This window comes from Pteropus alecto, unplaced genomic scaffold (assembly GCF_000325575.1).
Source record: "Pteropus alecto unplaced genomic scaffold, ASM32557v1 scaffold320, whole genome shotgun sequence".
Classification (NCBI taxonomy): domain Eukaryota; kingdom Metazoa; phylum Chordata; class Mammalia; order Chiroptera; family Pteropodidae; genus Pteropus; species Pteropus alecto.
The window spans coordinates 686362-699216 of record NW_006429963.1 but is presented as its reverse complement, the minus strand read 5'-3'; positions in this window follow the sequence as shown (position 1 = coordinate 699216).

Below are 12855 nucleotides of genomic sequence, written 5' to 3'. Positions count from 1 at the left end.
CCCGCCCCGCCCCCGCCCCGCATGCGCCTCGCCTGCCGATTCCTCCTCCGATGAAGAATCCGTCCACGTGGCCTTTCCAGTGCTCCCTTGGAAATGAGGCATCGTGAAAAACTTGACATTGATGAAAAAGGCCAGAAACTTGAATCTCGCAGTGTTGAAACCGGGGCTCTTCGGGTGCAGTCCCCGTGGCAGTGTGACCACTGCGGTTGGAAACCAGACAGGAGTGTGACCGTTGTGGTTTTACGGTGACTGTTACAGGGCTGTGTGCTGTGTTTGGTTTTGGTGGGAGGGGGTGTGGACTGTGGGGTGAATTGTGCACCGGTGTTTAATGCTTATTATGGAAAATGTAACCACGAAAACAAGGTATTTTAAGTGTCACCTGCGTAAATAAAATGTAAGCGTTACTGCGCACTGTTCATTTGCCGTTATTTATAAACATCAGTGAGTTGCAGTTACTAGTAATTACGATTAAAAGCGGTTTTTGTCCATTTCCGTCTAAGATGACATTCCCGCCGAGTATCCGTGTGTAGAACCACTGGAAGACACCGGAGAGAAATGAGAGGGACCCGCTTTCCCACTGTCCTGGCTGTGGGCGGTGACGGTGGCAGGACCCGCCCAGCTCACGGCCGTGTCCTGGCGTCACGGCCTGGCCGTGACAAGGTGCCTCCGAGTGGGATGCATCTCAGCTCACAGGCCATGACCTGTTTCCCGCAGGGGCCTGGGGAGGGCGGCCAGTCACGCAGGGACAGCATGTGTGGGCTCGGGGCCATCTCCCAGCTGTGCATGTGGCAATGTTCTCCAAGCTCCCGGCCCCACGTTCTCACGTGACCAGAGGGGTCCCCAAGCAGAGGGACAGAACCGCACCTGCAGGCCACTGTGCCGGCTTGGGCGGCTCCGCGGGCTCCTCCGCTGTGTGCGGTGAGTCGGCACCTGTGCTGCCTCCCGCTGGGGGTCTGCTCTGGAGGGGGCGTGAGGGTTGGACATGGGGTGGGGCGCGGGGGTACGTGGGGACAGTGTGGGGGCAGCTTTGGGAGGTGGCCAGGGGTGGTGGCCCTGGGTGCCACCTCGCGACCTTCCTGCTGTGGTCTGCGGGGTGCCCTGTAAACACAGGGCAGGAGGGTGTGGGGGTCAGGCTTCAGCCTCCAGTTGCAGCTCCTTGACAGAAGGGCCCCTTCGGGGACAGCTGTGGGGCTGGGAGGGATGGGGGCCCGGCCGCAAGGACCTCGTGCTCCCCGCCCCACGGCCGCGTGGCCCTCCCGTGTGGGGAAGCGTGAGGGCTGTGATGCTCATGTCAGTTAGTACTTCCGAGCGTTCTATTTGAAACGCTGATGAGTTCGTGGGAAATTACAGATTGTCCTGAGGTCCGCGCGCCCCTCGCCTGGCCCCCCATGCTAAGACAGTGTCGGCCAGGAGAGTGACAGCATGTCTGAGGGGCCTCAAGCCTGGGCCCGACGGCCACAGTCACACCTGAGTTTTTTTTGCCTTTGCCAAAATAAGGTTTGATTTTGAAAACCCTTTGAAAGTAAGAGAGTTAAGAATCATCAGGTTTGGGGTTCAAGTTCACGTTTGCTCCCTCGCGGTCGGTGGCCAGGGTCGTGGAGCTGGGGACGGTCCCCGCACCTCCTTCCTTGGGCACCCGGCCTGCACTGCCCGCCCCACCGTCGGACCCTGCTGCAGAGTGCCACCGGGCCCGCAGCCGACGGTGAGCTCGGAGCACTGCCCACTGCAATGGGCCCTGCTGGCCCACTGGTCTGAGACGGTGCCATCCGGTCACCACAGATGTCTTCCTGTGAGCCTGAGGGGTGGCCTGGGGTGCCGGACTGCCTTCCGGGGGGCCCGCCCCCGCCTTCCACCCGTCTGCTCCAGGCTGGCCTCGGCCTGAGGTCGGCCCCCATGGGTGCACTGTCAGCCCCACCTCCGTACTTGTACCGTGTGTGAAGGGCTCTCCGGTCCCCGGCCTGGGGACCTGGGCCAGACCCTGGACTGCAGAGGGGCCAGGCCCAGCCGTGCTCTCCCGGAGCGGCCTCCTCGCGGTCCCTGCCCTTGGCAGACGCGACTGGCGTGGTGGCCCCGGTCCAGGGCAGGACGGGCCGCAGGAGCGTGACGTGGGCACCAAGGCGGCTTCTCCCGCTTGTGGTCACAGGTCAGCTCACTGCACTGACCACTGCTTTGACCACTGCACTGCACGCGGGCCCCGTCTGTGCAGATGGCAGCCTAGCCTGGCTGCTGGACCTGGCTGCTGACCCAGCGGCCGGGTGAGTGAGTGACCAGCTTCTTGGCTAGATCTTAACGTCGGTCATACATGTCCGAAAATCCCCAAGCGCTTAGAATTCCCAGCTGCCAACCAGAGGAGGTCGGGGCTGATGCCACACGCGTCCTGCCCAGCCGTGCGGGGGCTTCACGCTCGGGCCACAGCAGGCCCACTGGCGAGGTCACGGTCCCCTGACGGTCGGCGCGGACAGTGGGCCTGGTGAGTCGGTGACTCGTTCTCCAAAGCTGCCTGTGCTGCAGCCGCTCCGCCAGGCTGAGCAGCGGTGACCCGCACTGGGCTGTGGACGCGGCTCCCCGTGGGCCGTCGGCAGCTCAGTGCTTTGCCCTTGTTCCCCGGTTTTGAGGGGTTTTGGTTGATGGACAGCTCCTCCTCAGTGAACAAACAGTTCAGTTTCTATGGCATGAAAATTGTTTCTCTGACCGACCAGCCGTTACACAAGGACCCGGGGAGGCCGGGACGCCAGGACAGTGGTCCTCCTGCTCCTGAGAACGTGAATTGGATGCACGGTGGGCAGTGTGTCCCCAGGCCTGGGCGGGTGGGCCGGGCTTGCAGAAGTCCTGGTTCTGGGAGGGGGCCCGGACGGTAGCAGGCGGGGCCGGGGCAGGGCGACATCCTCAGTCCACTGCTCACATCTCCAAAACGTAGCCTGTCCCCAGGGGCAGCACACTCTGCCCTGGACCCTGTGACACTACCCTTACTCCCCTCGACACCTAGGTCTCGGCAGAGGGCCGGTCTGTGCCTGGGATCGTGTGTGGGCTCCCTGATCCCCACGCTCAGGGGTGGCCCCCAGTCATGGCTCTGTCCTGCTTCCCTGAGCCTGGCGCTGTCACTGTCCTTGCATAGCTGAGCGCACAGGCCCCCGGGCGTCAAGGATGGTCCCCAAGTCCACTCTGGCCAATCGATGGGAGGCTGCGGGTCTCGCCCACCAGGCTGTGCTGTCCTCAGCCGCAGCTCGCTGGCCTGCGTGGAGCTGGGCAGGTGCTGCACAGATGTCCTCCCTCCGGGGCGGGCGGGGCCGTGGCGCTGCTGGGCACCTCGCTGTGGCTGTGCCCTCCCCCAGTCCCTGGGCGGGGACCTTAGACGAGGCGCGCTCAGAGGCCGGGCCCCACGTCTGCCTGCGGGGTCTGTCAGTCAGCTCTGGGTTACCCAGTATGCACACGGACAGATGGCTGAGCGTGCGTGGACGGCGCTGATTACAACAGCATCGTAACTTGTTACACGTTACATTTAAGTAACCGCGGAACAGCCCCGTGCTCGGTTTGCCTGCGGTGGCTTGTTGAAGAAGGCCCACAGTCCAGACTGGCTGTCGATTGCTAGCAGTGGCTTTTCTGTGGTCCTCAGCCCTCCATATTCCAAGAATGTGGCATTGTGTCCAATTCCAGCTGACATTTTGGCCCTAGTGCCTCCCACGTGCAGCCAGGAGGTGACGCCAGCCATCCACGCCACCCCGGTTCCCGTGGCGGCCGGCTCCGTAGTGCACAGCTGGTCTCTGAGGTGACCCTTCGGCCCTCGGTGACGGGGATTGGCTGTAAGGAGATGGAGTCTCACGGGCCCTCCTTCGCAGGCAGTGACAGGAGCCCCCTCGGAGCTGGGCCACGCTGGGAGCTCGGTGTCCAGCAGCAGGTGACGGCCACGTTGGCGGAGGAGAGCCCGTTTCGTGACGTTTGCAGTGTTTTATTTCTCACTGCGTGAGCCGTGCACGGTCGCTGTCGAAAGCTGGGATGCCGACGAGGAGTGCGAGCCCCCTGCAGAGGCCACGTCTGGGCATCTTCGGCCGCCTGTCTGCCGGTCAGCACCGCCTGGCGACGGCTCCAGCTGGGCAAGATGGATCCGCCCGAGGGTCAAGTGCCACTGATGTGACTGCTCCTGGGGACACCGTTGCCTCTGCAGCAGCCTTCCTACCTGTCCCGTGTCTTCAGTGAGGTCAAAGGTCAGGCCTGGGACCCACGGCAGCCACTGGCCGTCGCCCCCATCACCACAGTTCACATTGTGGTAACGTCCTGGCTCACGTTGAGAGCTTCGGTTTCTGGTTTTAGCATTTGATTTGCTCTTTCCAGTTTTAAAAGGTGTCCTCGTTTGCCTGATGAATGCCTGCGCATCGAGTTTAATTTGAGCGATCTTATTCTACCTTTGATTCATGTTATCGTAAGTCATAATTTTCATCCTCTCAGAGGCTCAAAACCCTTATTTGCAGCATCAACTGCTCCTTTTCCTTTGTCCTCACGCTCCCTCGGGGTCCCTCTGCGGAGCTACCTCCCCGATGGCTTTGATCCGTGTCCCTTCTCCCCGTTAGGGCCCGGCGCCCACCTGCCCCTGGTTCTCAGCCCGGCAGTGGCTCCGGTTTGTCCTCATCCTGTGGCTGCCCTGGGGGTCTCTAGTCCCAGGAGGAGCCTGTCGGCGAGTGCGTTGCTCGGGCCCCAGACCTTCAGTCGTGCTCAGGGTGGGCGAAGCCGCCAGAGTGAGCCCTCAGTGACAGCAGCCCCCTGCCCGCCTGTCCCCCACAGCGGCGACCCCACCGGCAGCCCCAGTTCCATGCTGCCGAGGTGACCTGGGCCGAGCTCAGGACTGTGGTTGACCGGGTGCCTCGCGGCCTCTCTGCCTGGCCTCGCCCAGCGCCCAGCCCCCACCCGCCCCATCAGCAAGTGGCTGCCAGCGTGGGGCTGTCCTTGTCCATGAGCAGGACGGACTGCTTGGCAGCGACACGGACCCCAAAGCAGAGTCGTCGGAGGGACAAGGTCAGGTCACAACGGTGTCCTGTTGCCTGTCGCCTGTCGCCTCGCCCAGCCTGGGAACTCAGGGAGCCCAGAACTTTCCATCTCATTCTCCTGCCCCGTCTGCCACAGCTGGCCCCGTCCCCAGACCCCGCGTCAGCTGTGGGCGTGGGCGGTGGCCCCAGAGAGGTTCATCCACGTCCTCACCCAAACCCGTGAGTGTGACCTGTGTGCAAATCGGGTCTCCGCTGGCGTCATCTCGAGGTGAGACCCGCCCTGAACTGCGGTGGCCCTGGTCCAGCAGCAGGCGTCCTTCTGAGAGGGGCAGAGGGAGGTAGGAGGCTGGGTGACACGGCCACACCCCCAGAGGCTGGAAGAAGGGAGGGTCCTCTCTGGAGCCCTGTCGGTGCTGGCCCGTGGCCCCTCGGGCTGGACTCTGGACTCTGGACGGCAGCAGGACGAGCCTGTGTGTCGTGAGCCCCAGAGTACAGCCGTTTGCTGCGGCCGCCCCAGGATGCCCACACCGTCCTGGCCCAGACCTGGCTCTCAGAAATCCAGCCAGAACGTGGTTTCTGTAGCCTAATACATCAGCATCCCAATTTTTAAAGCCCAAATCAAGTATTTCCCAAGAAATTTCCACATAGCTCTGTAGCTGGGTGGGACATTCTCCAAGGTCAGTCGTCACGTGGACAAATCACAACGGGAACAGCTGTGAAGGTGAGCGAGGGTGGCAAGGTGTTTTATGGTGCAATCTTCTCTGTGGCCACAGGAGGGCGCCTCCACAAAGGAAACGAGACTGGGCAGGGCACCCACCTCCACTAAACCCACATATGCCTGCACGCACACATGCTCACACACACGCTAGACATCCATATACACAGTGCATCCATGCACACACACAAGGCACACGCACAGGCACACGCACACATGCACACACACACGCTAGGCACCCATATACACAGTGCACCCATGCACACACACAAGGCACACGCACAGGCACACGCACATATGCACCTTTGCACACACATGCACAATGCATTCACAACATGAACACACAGGTGTTTATGCACGTGCACACAGTGCACATGCACATGTGCACAAGGCACACATGCACATGTACACACAGATGCACATGCAAAGGCACAATACACAGTGCATTCACACACGCACAACATACACATGCACACAATGCACGTGCGCACAATGCATTCACACAAATGCACATGTGCATACGTACACACATGTGCACATGCACACATGCACACATGCGTGCACACAAGACATGCACACAGATACACATGGCACATACACAGTGCATTCACAGTGCACACATGCACGTGTGCACACAAGACATGCACATGCATGCACACAAGGCACACTGCATTTATGCACACACATGCACATGCACACAGGCGCACACAGTGCATTTATGCGCACACGCACACAATGCATGCACATATGTATACAGGTACACAGGTACACATAGATTTATGCACACATGCACAGAATGCATGCACACATGTATACACCTGTACCCCCATGTGTACATGTACAACACATTCACACATACGTTCACATACATTAGTCTTACTGTAATTTTGTTCGAGTTAAGGCTAAAATGAGCCGGAGGGGGCGGGGCCGGAGCAGCCCCACTGCCCCCTGGGAGAACGGAATAATTAGTTTTACTGGAGACTGGGGAGTCTTGCTTAACGTTTACCATCTAGTCTCATAACCTAATAATAGCACATCAAAGGATTCACGAGAACTCGCTTTTAAATGATAAAATTAGGCTCGACCAGAATTTCAGAATTTTTTCCTCCACACTCACAGGCCAAGAACATTTTTACATCTTTTACTCAAATAACATCTGACAAATGACGATTTGAGGTTTCCTGGGCTAATAGAGAAACATGAAATCTGTTGTTAATAGTTTTAGCCCCTTCCAACTAAACTCATTCTAGCACCGCGGAGCCCTGCACTGGTGCCCCCAGACAGTGGGAACGGGGAGGAAACGCCAAGTCTCCCGGCCCCTGCGCGGAGCTGCTCACCGGTCAGGTCACCCCCACACCTCACGGGCCCTCGCGAGGTCCTTCGAAGCCCCTGGTGGGAGCACGCGGCTGTCTCCCTAGCGCGGCCTTTTTCGATGGTCCTGTCGGGGATGCCGTCTAAGGTCCTGGTAACCGATGCAGCCTTCGCGGCCTCCCCCCTACGCGCGTGGTGTCTGTCACTCCTGACACCCGGCCACGACGGTGCGACGTCTCGTGTCCCCCACTGTCCTCGGCTCTAACAACTTGTTATTGAGGCCGAGGGAAAAGTCTCAAGGGGACCGAGGAAGTAAAATAGAGAGGGAGGGAGCAGAGGTCGGCCCCGCAGCCTCCACGCCTGACGTCCCCGTGGGGTCGGCCACCGCCCGCCCTCCTCCTCCGCTTCCTGTTAAAAACATAGCAGGAGACGAAAACCACGTGCCTGCCGTGGCCTCTTCCTCTTGACACAAAATCTCCAATCCAAAATAAAACTAACTCAAAACCCGGAGACCGCACCGCTGTGCCGGCAGTCTGGGGACGCCCGTCATTCTTCAGATGGAGTTTGACGCGTCAGCTCACGACATGTGGCCCTCGTTACCTTAAAGAGCGCGTTGTTCGGATTGGTGTTCGGATTGGTGTTCGGATTGGAAGGCTCCGCAACGTCCCCCATGGCTGCGTCTGGGGGCGGGAAGTTCTCCCCAGGGCGCAAACTTCAGCCGTGAGCCGTGAGAGGGGACGAGGGCACCGGGCGTCCTGTGCTCTCGTCAGGGACTGGATACGAGCTCGGTCTGGCCGGAGGTTCCCCGTCCCGCCTCGCACCTGCTCGTGCTCCCTTCTGCTCTTCAGCCGTGCCGACCACTTCCTCGTGAGTCCCAAACATCTTGGGAGAATGAGTGTGAGTCAGATTTGCCGGCTAAACGCACCTCGTTGGATCCACGCACCCCCGTTCAGCCCAGACCCGCAGGCTGCCTGCCGATTTCTGCGGTTTTATTTGTGTAGACGGTCTCCATACTCCGCACGTTTCGAATGCAGGCCCGACCCCAAGCTGACCACTTGGCCGATGTGAATTTCCTTGTGTGCGGATGTCACTTTGGCTGTGCTACAGATTTGCCAGAAGCGACATTATAGTCTCCTAGTACAGGTTATATTTATCACGGCCAGTGGAGGGTGAGTTGGGGTTAATTAGGGAACGTCTCAAATGTCGAGTAACTAAATGAAACTGGAAAAGTAAGTTGTCGTCTTTGGCAAGCATTTCACAGACTATGGTCCCTTAGACGAGACGGTGATGGCTCTGAAAGCCATTTTGTCACCCCTTTTACGGACACAGGTGAAGCATCTGAAATATTTAAATTCAGTGTGGATGACAATGTGTTATGGCTGCCACAGGAAGTGATGGAAGCTGGTGTCTAAAGTGTTGACTATGGGAACAGCCGATTGAAATATGCTTTTGTTCAGTGTGTGTGCACACACGTGTGTGCACGTACACATAAGTGCACACATATGCATGTGTTTGTCCATGGGTGTACGTGTGCACGCACACAGGCATCCACGTGTGCACGTGTTTGGATATGCATGCGCACACTTATGTGTGCATGCGTGTTTGTGTGTGCGCACACGTGCATGTGCGTGTGTATTCCACGCCTGCCCGTTTTCCTCTGAATTTTACAGAGAGTTCAGTCTGGTAGATAATGTGGAAAATTTTGAAAGCCGAGTTAAAAAATAGAGGCATCTTTTTTGAAATAAATGGCCAAAGTGGTGTGAAGTGACCTGTGGCAGTTGACACGGTGCCACAGCCCGGACGCCGCTGGCCCCGCGTTTGCCGCACGCCATCTGCGGTGACTAACGAGGAATGTGGTTGCCAAGGATTTCAGGCGTTTGCCCAAACCGAGAGTCTCCTCTCCGTGTCTGATTCTGATGACACAAACAGCTTCTGCTTCGAAGTGCTAATGTTACTCACATTAAACAAACTGTGACGAATGAGCCTGAGTGGCAGGTGGGGGGGGACACAGGCAGTTTTTCTTTTTCTTCCCTTGTTCTTAGTTGAGAACACTGTTTCGGTGTGGACGGAGTCTGTGGAGTCTGTGGAGTCTGTGGAGTCTGTGGAGCAGGTGTGGGGAACGTGCCTGGGGAAGCTGCTGCCGGCTTCGGAACACTGGGCAAAGCTCTTCCGTGCTCGGCCACACGTGCTCGTCACGTGGGGGCCACACCTCGTGGTCGAGCGTGCAGGGCTGGCCTACCTCGCGTGCCCGCGGTGGCCGGGAGCCCACGCGTGGACACGTGGGTGTTGGGGATGTGTCCTCGTACACAGAGGACACTGGGGACACGGCCGACACCCATGTGGGGACTACAGGGCCCAGTCGCAGCCACATGGCTTCGGTCCAGTCGGCCTGGGCTCCAAGCCACCGGGGCCGACCGCGGCACAGGTGAAGCTAACGCTTTGCGTCCTGAGTCAGCCAGCAGCCGGGCAGTTGGTCGGCCTGGAGTAGCAGCTGCAGGAGACACACTGGGCTGAACAGGTCGCCGTCTCATGAAAGCATCGCCACTCGGGGTTGCCCGAGGGCAGAGGCGAAGCGGCGAGGTCGTGGGGTCCAGGGATCTCGGGGGCACGACCGCCCAGGGGCGGCGCACTTGTCCGGGACGAGTCTTGGGGGGCGGCCCGAGGCGCGGCACCTTCTGATCCGCTTCCTGCGCTTCCGCCGGAGCCGGATCCGGGCGTTTCCCGCCGCACCCACGGCGCTCGGCGCTCAGCTCCGGCCAGCTCGGGCCACCCCTGATGGCGAGGCAGAGCCGCCAGGGGACAGGCCCCCAGAGAGGCGTCGTGGGGAGCGCGGATGGGTCTCCTTCACCCCAGGTGTTGTTTTCCAAGGCTGCTCCTTCTCGCTGCTCCTGAAACTTCCAGGCGGGTCTGGGTTCCTCAGGCCCTGGTGGCCGCAGAAGCTGCAGTGGGACCTCTGAGTCCCCTGTCACCCTGGCCTGCCCAGCTACTGCCCCCTGGGGAGGGGCGACTGGGCAGTGTGGAGGGTGCCATCACCCTCAGGCTGGACGCCCAGCTGCAGAAGCGGCTGGGGACGAGATCCGTGCGGGGTCCACTCCGCTGCCGCCAGGGTCTCCGCCCGCTGCCCCCACCCCGCGGGCCGCACGTCCTTTCCCTGGACGCGTCTCAGACGGGACCCTCACCGCGGGGGGCTGCGGGGCTCTAATTGGCTCTCATTAAACTTATGCGGGGAGGCTGGGCGCATGGGGGGACGGCGCTGCCCGCCCAGGACCGCCCCTCACGTGCCTGCTGCCACCGCCTCGTCCTACACGCTGACCGTCGCTTCAGACAGGACGAAGCGCGGAGGCGAGTGCAGCGCACGCAGGCGGCGCCTCGATCAGCCCGTCCATCGCGCCTGAGCCCGGCCGCCCCCCACCTGCGCCCCTCGTCCCCCTGACTTGTGCCTCGGAGTCCGAGACTCGGTCTTGCCCACATCAGCCGGGGTTCGTCTGGACCGGGGTTCGTCCGGACCGGGGTTCTCCCCGCAGGGAGAGAGGGGCGCCCGCCTCTCGGAGTGACCACACTCTGCTTGACGGCCGCCTCCTGCTGGCCCCTCCCCCTCGGTGGCAGGGGCGGCCCGAGGACCTGTCTTCTTGACCTTCTTGACCTCTCCTGAGTCTCCGCCCCCTGCCGAGCCCAGGGTCAGGGGTCATTTTCTCAGCTTCCCTCCTGCAGAGGACTGGAGGTCCGCCTGTCCCCGGCGCCCGTCTGTCTGTGCAGGAGAGATTTCCCGGGGTGTCCTGTGCTGACGCGGGGACAGTGTCCGCTTTGAACTGGGAGAGAAGAGACAGCCCAGTCGTTCAGGGTGACTCTGCCCTGTGCCCGTGACGGGAGAGAGGTCGGTGTGAGGAGCAAGGGTCCCGGCATTGCCCGCGTGAGCGGGATTCGGCGAGGTCACTTCCTTGGGCGCCACAGCCCCTGTGAGGAGCCCATGGCGAGGTGTCCGTCCCTCCCGTGGTGGGGAGCGTGGCGTGCCCGACGCCCCTGAGGACGGCTGGGCCCGCGGAGGCCATCGAGGTGGCTCATCCCTCCAGCCTGCGTCAGGGACTCGGCTGCCGTGCACCCTCCCGGCCTTGCTGGCGGCGTGCCAGGGGCTCCAGGCCCTCTGATGACTCTGGCATCCATCTAGAACCTTCCGTCAGCCTCTGCCACCCGGCAGTCATCGCTGGGACTTCCTGGAGGAGGCGAGCTCCCTGACAGCAGGGGACAGCGGCTTCTGTCCCCGGTGATGCGGATGCGCGTTCACGGGGAGCTGGAGCACACGGGCCGGGCAGGCCGGGCAGGCGTCGGCGACCTCGCCACCCGGAGGCCCCGCGTGTCTGTGCACAGACGTCATCGTCACGCGCTCAGCTCTGAATCTGGCCGGTCCCCTGAGCACCTGTCGTGGCCACCAGGACGACATCCGGACCTTCTCAGGAACATCCTTAGCAGCCGAGCAGGCATGACGGTGTGTCACGGTGTCACTGTGACAGCTGAGCGCGGAACGCCCGGGACACAGCTGGGCCCTCGGTCCGCACGCCTCCAAGGCGGGCGCAGAGGGCCTGGGCCCCGTTGCAGAGACTGGCTGGGGACGCGGAGCCCCCACCGCCTCCCTCGGGGGCCGGAGCCGGGCGCCGTGCCGGCCATGAGGTTCCAGCCGGGGCTGGCCGGGGTCCAGACGCGTGGACACTGCCACAAATCACGGTCACGAATAGTCCACTGGAGTCACCCGGGTGGGACACAGAGCCTCCTCGGAAGGGAGGCCGTCGGGCGGCTGCAGCTGGGTGGCCCAGGGCTGCCTCCTGCACGTGCCCGGCTGGGCTGCAGCTGAGCCGCCCCGAAGCCGTGGTTCCCGCCTCCTGTCCCCAAGTGGCGGGAGGTGGCGGTGCCTCTCCGGGGACCTCGCAAGCGTGAAGGCTCTTTCCCCGCAGGCTGCGGCCACCACCCGGCGTGTTCACGGCCGCGGCCCTGTCGTAAGCGAGCGTGCCCGGACGCGCTGTGCCCGGACGCGCTGTGCCCAGTGATCCGACGGGACAGCGGCTGCCTCGGGATGGTCCCTTTTGTCCGAAGGGCACAGAGACCGTGGCAGAAAGGAACGGGCAGCGTTTCTTAAAGTAGCAGCATCTCCGGATTCCCGCTACGAGTCTTTATCAGCGGGAGTGGAAAGGAACGTGTTAATGTCACTTTTGGGTCCCTCCTGGCTACTTACCAGCCCGGCGCCTTTTCTCGGGGACCCTGCGGCGAGTGAGGGAAGCAGGCGTGGCAAGCGTCCGCCTTGGGGACGAGGGTCACGTCACGTAGACGCAGGAGCCACCGGATGATTTTCGCGAGTGCAGACCCTCCCTCCGCGACTCATCGCGGGCAGAAAGGGGCAGTTACGTCCCGTCTCCGTGGCGACCGCTACTGTCGGTTGTGCATATGTCTGGAGCGCGGTGACCCCCGCGGAGTCCGCTGCAGCTCTGCAGACCCTTCGGGGGCCTCAAGCCTACGTCACCGCCGGAGGTGACATTGTCACTCAACCTGAGGGGGAGGCAGCCGAGCCTCACCAAGGAGGGGTGCTGGTGTCTCAGAGACGCAGCGGGGTGTCCCAGCAGCGTCGGAGGAACCAACGGCGTGGGTGCGAGCGGGCAGGACGCCATGAGATCCACTTTCCGGAAGGTTCCGCGGCAGGCCCCCGTCTGCGAGAGGGAGACCAGGGCGTGTGGTGGGCCCTGCGAGGGGCCTGTGTCGCCCTTGCAGCTCCCCTCGGCACGGCCCCCAGCGCCCGCAGGAAACATTCCCGTCTCCGCCGTCACCGCCCCAGCTGCACGTGCCGTGAGGGGACGCGGAGGGCCC